The 9,891-nt window shown below is 28.9% G+C and overlaps 1 long non-coding RNA gene across 1 annotated transcript; it reads left to right on the forward strand.

Moving 5' to 3' along the window:
- Nucleotides 1-2,441: 2,441 nt before the first annotated feature.
- Nucleotides 2,442-7,003, forward strand: LOC129962536 (uncharacterized). Its single transcript, XR_008783921.1, has 3 exons — nucleotides 2,442-2,739; nucleotides 5,251-5,471; nucleotides 6,839-7,003. It is a non-coding gene; the product is annotated as an uncharacterized LOC129962536 (long non-coding RNA).
- Nucleotides 7,004-9,891: the final 2,888 nt, after the last annotated feature.

The following is a 9,891-nucleotide window of genomic DNA, read 5'->3' on the forward strand; positions in this document are numbered from 1 at the left end:
AATTTTGAAATTGAATATTTTACGTTTAGTTACAACACTTTCTAACTGCATATATGAAAAACTGGACATGATAATAGTGCTTTTAAATATGATGTAAATGCTTAGTATCATGTTTTTTGCCATGCGACAAGCCAATGATAATATGGATAAGTTTCACCACGTTAAACTTTATCGTTCTTATATATTTGAATGCAAAATTTTAATTGCTTAATACTTTACAGTTTTTATATTAACCCTTTCTAGGGCCGTGGGAAGTATGTTTCCCACCAAATTTATCAATCTTTGTATGAAATTATGTAGGTTGGCATAAGTTTTGATATTTTTTTTTAGAAAAACAGAAACTTAGATTCTTCAGTTCTTTATCTCACACAAAATAAAGTGTCTTGATTTGTTACTTAATTATTAATTAACCGAATTAATTATCAAGTTAAATATATCTAATAAACTAAATGAATCCCTTTCCTTATTCTAATTTCAAGCCTAAAAATATTTAAACATAATATGACTAGAAAAAAATGGCCCTTTAAAGGATTAAATGAACTGTGGTTAAGTACACAATGTAGGCGCCAAATTCAAGAATGTAAAAATATATTTAATAATAGTTTTTGATAGAATGCTAACAATCAAGCAAAAAAAAAAATAATATTTTAAAACTTATATAATATTTATGTAAAAAATATTAATGTGTAAAATATTAATAATAAAAATGAAATTATAAGATTCAATGTAAAATCCTGTTATTTTTTAATTAAAAAATCTTTAAGTCACTCGCTCCAAAATATCATGTGGAGCAAATGAATTTAACTTCCAAGTGCCTTTGAAAAATGCAATTCAATTTACAAATCGCTGAAAGCTAATTTTTCTTGTAAATTATTAACAATTATAAAAATAATATAAAATTTAACTTAAAACATCAAATTTTAAATAATTGTTTGTTCCCCTTTTTTTAACTTAATAAGAAAGCTAAAAATAAAGATTAAATAATCTGTTTTATGTCTTGAAACATTGTAGTTAATTATGTATTAATAACTGCATCAATTGTTGCAAAAGATTCATTAAAGTGCTTCAGAGTATTTTTTAAGCACATTCTTAAAAAAATCGTTTTTTAGCAAAAAAAAAAAAAAAAAATATTTTAGAGTTTAATTATTATTTATGAAGAAAGAATTTTAAAGTATTCGTACATCATTTTATACACATATTTTATACATATTTCAAATATTTTAGGCATATATCAAATTGCATAAATTTAGAAACTGTTATTTATTCGAGACAAAATTCGAATAATTGCACTGTATATACAGATACATCTACATTTTCTCGTAACAACTGATATTTTTAGATACAGCTTAATCATTGAAGAAAATATCATATCAAAACCGTTTAGCATTCACACTGTTTGTTAAAGCATAGAGAATACTTGAAAAGTTTGATGTCATAGTGGTGAAACATCATCTTGGAAACACGGTTAATAAGGGATTCGAATTCAAATTCTATTAGAATCTATAACGTATTTCGATCTGGTGTTTTTTAAATTTGCCACTGAGTGTTGTGAAGTATTATAGAAGTCCTCGTGTAGTTTCGAAATTTATTTTAAGCCAATAAGCAAATCAAACATACTGCATGGTCCAAACTATCAGGATAAACTGAAAAGTATCGATTCTCTCTTTACATCTAATTCTGATTTTTTTAAAGTTATGAATCATGTAAGGGATTAGGGTAAGAAAAGATATAAATTGAACTATGAAACAATAAAAATGACAGAAAAACGAGTAAGTCTTTGTATTTATGCTACGTCAAATTTATAGCCTTTTTCTCAAAAATAAAATAAAGACTTTCGTGCAGTGGAATTAGTAATCATGAATTGGTTCAAAAAACCAGATTAACAATGGGGCCAGTATTATACTTTCCCAAGTTTAACATTGCACTAACATGGTAGCATTTAATTTTAGATGGAGGGATTGCCTTATGGCAGGCCCACTATTGAATGATCTTGATCAAATTCGATCGAAGTCCTGGAGTTCTTTAGCAAATATTTTACCACCAATTTTCGCCAGATCTGTGAATTAAAAACAAACAAAAAATTAATTAATTTTACTTTTTTAAAAATTTTAGTTTGCTGTAGGAATAAAATTGAACGACTGAATTATTTTTACTTACGTATAGCAGATATAGGAATTATCAATGCTTTATAACCCCAAAATTATCTCTAAGTTTTCATCAATAATCTAGCTATCTGAGACATGCCGCATGGGAGAAATCAAAGTGAAAAAAAACAAAAACCACACGAGACTTTTTTTCCAGCTGCTATAAAAGTAAGATCTTTCCTCGTTTGAAGTTTTTCTCTTATTGCCTTTTGAATGCAATATAAGACTATCGTTTTTGGAAAACGTAGAGAAATGTATTTTATTAGTTAGATCAACAAATATTTGTCCATCGTCAACGTAATGGATGCTTTAGTTTCATATTTACTCTTGGATATTGGGCAATGGCAACACAGCCATTGCATTGTATTTTGGAAAGATTTCGATATTTTAAATTTCAATATGATATGCGCCAGAAAACTGAATGCTCTTTTCAAGACTCTCGTGTCTACAGATACAACAGTCATTATGCGAAAGAACAGTTACTGCATGTAGCATTTTCCTCTGAGATAAAAGCTGTGCGAGTTTCTGCAGCTTAGCTTGACAAGCCCAAGACGTTTCTAAGGTGTGCTTCTTGCGAAATTTGAATCTACTTATGGTAAGTTTGTGAAATTTTCTATAATTGTAATTTTGTGTAATGTATTACACATTTTTAATAAGTACTTAGTATGTTGGTCAGACTTGATGTTTTTAGCTTTCATATTTGTAAACATTGAATTCTGCAACCGAGTTGTACACTCTGAAGTGATGAAAAGAATTTTAATATAATTATGCATTTCCATTATTAATGGAATTTTCATTGCGTATAAATTAGCATTTAATAGATTGAGACTTTAATTAAATGTTGATTTCAAGCCAATGGAGGGGAGAATCAATTCAGAAATAAAAGCCGAGTATTGAAATGCCATGGTTATAATACTCGATTAAAAATGTATCGAAAGTTGAAAAAAAATGGAATTTTAAAATGGGAGTTTGAATGGTTTAATAAGGGGATTTAAAATCTATAAAAAAATGCTAATTTTTGAATTTTGTGTCTAAAATTGTCTCTGCACCTCTGTCTGAAATCTTCAAAAGAATCTAACAAATATTTTACGAGATACGAAGTCGTTTAGACTGTTTCGATATTAAGAGCCACGCCCTCTCCCTCTCATTTATTTTATATTTTTATTGATAAGTCTCTATCCTTTATTACTTCGAAATAAAGGAGTTTTTTGAAAAGGTTTACACAGTATTTGCAAATTTGATAATTTCGCTTATCTTTCTGTGTTAATATCTAAATGTCAATTTGAACCATTTTTGAAAAGAAAATCAGCTTTTCAAAGATTGCAACGCACTTTTTTCATTCAAATTTGGAAGTGCTACGAGTTAACAGAAAATGAATTATTTTTATTATGAATGGTAAGTTGCGTAGAGGGGGAATCGAATTTCTCAAAAAACCGTTCCAAAAACAGACTTATTTGGCTTTCACATTCATTAGTGTCACCCAAATTAGTGTGTGTGTTGCTCTAAAATATATAAATGTGGTCTCGTTGAAATTAAAAACTGCTTACGACTATATAACTGCTTACGACTATTTGTTTTGTGTAAAAAATGATTGTAAAATTTTGCATAGATAAGTTTTAACTCCTACTTATTCAAATAATATTTTTTAATCTTTGCTTCTTTGAAATGTTTTAATCTTTGCTTCTTTGAAATGTTTTAATCTTTGCTTCTTTGAAATGTTTTAATCTTTGCTTCTTTGAAATGTTTTAATCTTGTTTTATTTAACTGTTTTAATATTATAAAGCTTAATAAACATTTGACGAAAAATGTTATAAATATTGTGACTATGAAATTTTTTAAATTTTCCATTTTTTTTTTCTTTTAAGGACTAAGACAAACTAGAGCAGTTTTTAATTATGAAAAAACTTATGAAATCATTACTTAAAAAAAATATTTGGTTAATGTAAAAAAAAATAAAATGGTAATATTGTGTTGAATCTTTAAACTCGTTTTTTCAGGAAATCTTACCATAAAATGCTAAAAATCAACCATATTTTATTCAAACTAATTGAATTTTTTTTTGTGAGAATGAATATATCAACGTAAGATATTTAGACTTTTTTAAATATTGATTAGAAATGATTTAAAAATAATGGAAATGAAAAATTCTGTTTTCTAACAAATTTTAAAGTAATTTTTCTCTGAAACTAATTTGGATATCCGAATTAGAATGCCTAATTCCATTAAGTTTAAGGATTCCTCAAGAACACTGTCAGCAAATTTAGAGCAATTACGAGTTATGGTATTTTTTTGTCTATCTATGAATTAAAACGTACCTTTTTATGATCGATTAGTTAAAAACGTTCTATCAAATTCAATGTTAGAAATTTGGCATATCGTTGCTCTACGATTAACGCTTCATTTAAAACTTTCAAGTTTTACAAGAAAAAACTTAATTTTTCAAACAATGAAGAATAATTCTGATTTTTATATATGGTATAAATGAGAACATATGCTCTTTCCAGAAATAAAAAAATTGGAAACATCCATTATTACTTATGAAAAATTCATTTTGTTTTCAAAGTTTACAAAATTTCAGATGCCCTTAGGTGAAATCTTAGTGACTTTCATATCATAAATCAAGAATTGAATTTTTGCCCTTGACATGCGAATTTAATCTTATTAGATGGCATATTCTCTTCAGTGCGTTTATTTAAATTAGTATGAGAAGGATTCCTGATAACTTGCAAGAATTCGTTTTTAACGAATTGGTTTCAAAAATTGTTCTGCAATTCGATGCATAAATTGAGAAAATAATCTTATGGAAGAGGGTTAAATTTCGAATTTGTCAAAATTCCAAAACGAAATTGTCATTCTAACATAGTTTTTGAGATGAAATTAAAATCTGATTTTTTTAACTGCACTCTTAAATTAAAATTTTAATATTTTTATTTCATTCCGAATAGTATTGAAATACTACCCAAAGGGTCTAAAATTTCATGTTAACTATGGTTTGTTACATAAAATCGTACTATCGTAATTCAGTTTTATACAATGTATAGTTGCAAGCATTCTTCATTTAATTGGAAATTATTTAAAATTGTACGATATTTCTTCATCTTTATAGGTGGGTGTCCAATACTTCATCTGACATCTTTAGATGTGCTTGACTAAATGATAAATGAGGATGCTATTGAAGTCTTTGAAGTTTTTTCTAAGCATTTAATGCATTAGTTCCAAAATCAACTTACTTTACGTGGAAGTACGAAGCCAAGCTACGCAGATTACTCGGCTCCAATTCTTCCAGAGAAACAAAGTTTACAAGATGCCTGAATTCCAGCAAAGGATGTAAGTAATATAAAGAGTTTTCTTCATTATTATATCACTTTGCTAGAATGCTTACACACGTGAAGTTGTTATAGCTCATAATTAAAAATCCCGATTTCTGAATAGAATGTTAATTACTTATATAAAGAATTTGAAAATATTTGGGGAAGCTCAATATTGGTCGCCAGTCTGATTAACTTGACAGTATTGTGAATAACTACAGTTTTCATTGTAACTGCAAACCTCCACTTCTGAGTATTTCAGAATTCAAAAACTTTGCTCCAAATATTTATTTGAAACTATAAAACGCCGATGAAGATACTAAATTTTTCGCTATTTTTCACTCTTAACTATCTTGGATTTAATCATGTCGCTATTAACATTTAAGAACATGTAATTTCTCTTTTGAAAGCTTGCGTTACAATCTCTTCAAGAACCCCACTCGAAGCGCTTTTAATTGGAAGTAAATAAAATATCAATTTAAATTTTTAATGATTTCAGCTACGCAATTTTGTTCCGAAACCTTTCGTTGAACTATTTCCCATCTTATGAAGATGGGATTAGTATATTGAATGTACTAAATTCCTAATGAATGCTGTAATTATAAGCAAACAGATCTAACGTTATTTTATTGTAAACCGGTTTACAGTACAAAGGTATTCACTACTACTTACAAAAATTCACGGAATAAAAATGCGAGCTCAGCAAAAGAAATGCTTAATATAGGAAGAAAAAGTAACGTAAGTGAAGGGAATTTTAGACTATTCTCTAAAGAAGGGTTTCCTTTTTTACTGTAACTGCAAACATTAAAACGTTTCTCAATTATTTGAAGTAATTTATAAACAATTTACACAACATCTTCAATATTGTTTAAAGATTTCGAAATTTTCAAGATTTTTGTACATTGTCGATAAATGGAACTCAAGATTAGACACATTAAATACCTTATTTCTAGAAATTTATTTTATTAGAAAATAATCTGGAAAATGAAATGTCTAACGTATATATCTTCATTACGCTTTTGCATGTTAATCAGCATTTTAGAGTTTAGTTAATTTTGAAGATAAATATGCTTACTACCTAATGTGTAAATGTACCAAGTTATATGCATGTTATGATTATCCCATTAGAATCTTGTGTAACGCTAGCCATTTTGGGTAAATTTTTCGGGAATTACACAATTGTTTAATATATGAATTAGGTCATGAAATTGGGTCAATTTTTATGATATCAAATCATAAAGGGATAATTTAACTATACACTATTTAAAACCAAACAAAGCTTGAAAAATAGCTTTCTTAAAACGCCCTCGAATGTAGGCACTCTCTTTAAATCTTTGTTTCAATCTGCAATGCTTTATTCGTACTTATTGGGATAATTAATTTCAGGCGCTCATTGATGGGAAGTTCGTTCATCAATTATTGTTCAACAGGACGCCATGTGTAATGGAATCTCGCTAAATACAAGTTACTCCAGGGATTACACGAAGCCCATGATTATTCAATCTAATCGGCCTGGGATTCATCGGTAAAAGAGCCTTTTGTAACCTCAAAGGTTTGTCCATAATTCTGACTGGAATATTGATGTTTGTTTTGGGTGATATATTTTCGACTTAAAATACTTCGCATATTGTAGTCTTAAAAAAAATTATCTTGAATATTAATGGAGTTAGATCACCAACCCTTTTCACTTTTTCTTCGAAATAATGAATTATGAAATGATATCCAGAGTAAAAATATCTATCATTTGATCTGATTAGTCTCTTGTATCGAATAACTTCTCCAATTAACTTTTTATATATATTAAAGAAGTTTTTAGTAGAAACTTTCACGAGACTCAGTTTCTCAATTCAAGCTACACATTTCAAATGATTCCTCTAATTGAAAATTCAAAGGTGATGTTTATTCTAAAAATCAAATACTAAACTTCTGTAAAAATTTTATTCTGGTTGATGAATAGGATAATTAAAGCTAGTAAAGTTTGAAAAAGCTCTTCCAGCATAGCTTAGTCGCAAACTATATATTTCGTTGTAGAAAATGCTGTAATCTTGTAAAACATTTTGGCCTTATGCCATGCACATCTTGCTTTGATTTGGGGTTTTAAGCAGAACTCGTACATCCGATAAATATTTCAATTTCTTTGTTTACAGTGGTGCTTAACAATTTTTTATTGGAAAGGAATTCAAAATTTTGTATAGCATTTCAAAATGTATAGCATGAAATATATTGTATAGCATGAAAGTGAAAACTTTAAAATGGATGTAAAATTGGATTTGGCCTTGTTTTCTCAAGTAACGAGTCGGTTGAAATCGGGTTGAAACGTACAAAAAGGCATTACCAACATAATGTGTGGGTCAACGAAAATGTGGGTCGAAATGCTTGGTCAAGCAGTGCGACTAACTATTCTATTTCAGACACGAATATTTGGAAATTACTTTACAAACCTATATAAAAGGGCCTTCACTTATCTCTTATAAATACCCATAAAAAGCAAGTTAGGAATCGGGTTATTTACTTCTAAAAATTGAGCACATTTATTTCCAATACATAAAAGTTCTCGGCAACAGATAACGCAGAAAAGACTTAAGCTTCAGAATTTCATAAAATTAACGAAATACTTAAATTGGAAATGGATTTATAGTTTTATCTTTATGTTTAATTTTAATTTCGCTAAACATTGACTATCTGAATCAACGGAGTTTTCACCGAGATATATAAATAGTCGGAGTTTTTGAAAGTATGAAGTTAAGCTTCTTTATAAGAAATGGCCAAGTAGCAGGAAAATTTAGGCATTTGAACCTACTGGGTAACTGTATTTAGTATGGTCATTTAAACAAATGGAAGGGGGGAAAACCAATAGTGTAAACGTTTATCAAATACATCAAAGTGGATCCGCATACATTTTGACTAAAATTTTACACACCTAACATTTAACAAACTTACCTTCCTCTAACTTAAATTGTGCCTCAAGTTCTTTCGTAAATACCTCGACTCATTAGAGCTTTTTATATTTGAATTTGTGGTACCATTCTGAATATGTTTACAAAGGGGGAACTAAGTCTTGGAATAGAGGTGGATGGGATCTGATACGAGAAAAAGGATTTGATTTTCCCATTCCATGATTCCGAATAAAATAGAGGGCAGGGTAGGTGGCAGCCGGCTGGTAAGAGGGTGGGAATATAATCGCTAGATAAGTGTAGGGTAAATCCCCCAGTCTTATAAAGAAGCTTGCCTTATACTTTCAGCTATGGAAACACAGGGAGAAACTCGGATCTTCAAAGAAAGCGGCGTGTAAAACAAGTCAACAGCTTTCTATTTAGAATTCCCTTATGCAAATAAATAATCGTTGTTCGTTCATGAAATTCAAACTGTTATCGGTTTTTAGCATAAGTTATAATTTTTAATAATGGCAACATATTGGGGCATCTTGCATTGTCAATTGTTATTACATGTCTCACTAAATTTAGCAATTTTAGTGACTTCATAAATGTTTTGATAGGAATAGCTTCTAAAATATTCATGTTAAGAGTAGAATAGCTATTTGACACTGCGTGACTAATGCTTTCAGTATAGAAAGAACTCTTATCATTGAATGTGAAATTAATTTAAATTCCTTATTTTTCTAATACTATATGCAAACTTAAACACCATAAATAGACTTCTATTTTAAATGCACTAAGATACAAATAGACATGCCGAATTAATAGTTCAAAGAACAAGCTTTCCGTGTTTGTTGGAGAAGCTGAAAAGTTTAAATACAGCAAGCTGAAAAAAAATAGAATATAATGTAAAATTAATACATACAGAAAAAATTATAAAACATGATTAGAAATTCATTTTATACAATGACAATTTTACAAGTTTAAAGTTATGCAGCAAACTGGCGGAAGGTGGAACATCGGAGTTAGGCTTAAAGACTTGAAAAACTGCAAGCCTAACATTTATTTATGCATATATAGCAAAGTGTGAAATGCTTAGTCTTCCAGGTGTGTACGTTATGCTTTGGAATTTTTCTTAATTATCTAAGGAATGTAACTGAATAGTTCATTTTCATTTGATTCGCGATTTCTTGCTACCACAGTTAGGAAGAGATACTTCATTAAAATATTCCTTTTCATGCATTTCCTATATTAGACAAAATTGGAAAAAATACAAATAGATGCCTAAAATCTTGATTCTGTTTCCCTGATGGACTTGTTTTCTGGCATATGCTTTTAGATATGCGATTAGAGCTTTGTTTCAATATTGTATTTACAATCTGTATCTGAAATACTAAGTTGATTACTTAACCATTGTCTCTACGACCAAGTCACAAGAGCCGAAATAAAAAAAACACCTTAATTTCAGGAAAGTATAAGATTGTTATATCTAAAGGGTTGGTGAGCTTCTCGAATCAAGTCATAGCTCAAAAATGTTTTGTCAAGCTATTTCTGTGTACATGT

This window comes from Argiope bruennichi, chromosome 3, assembly GCF_947563725.1.
Source record: "Argiope bruennichi chromosome 3, qqArgBrue1.1, whole genome shotgun sequence".
In the NCBI taxonomy this organism is placed as follows: domain Eukaryota; kingdom Metazoa; phylum Arthropoda; class Arachnida; order Araneae; family Araneidae; genus Argiope; species Argiope bruennichi.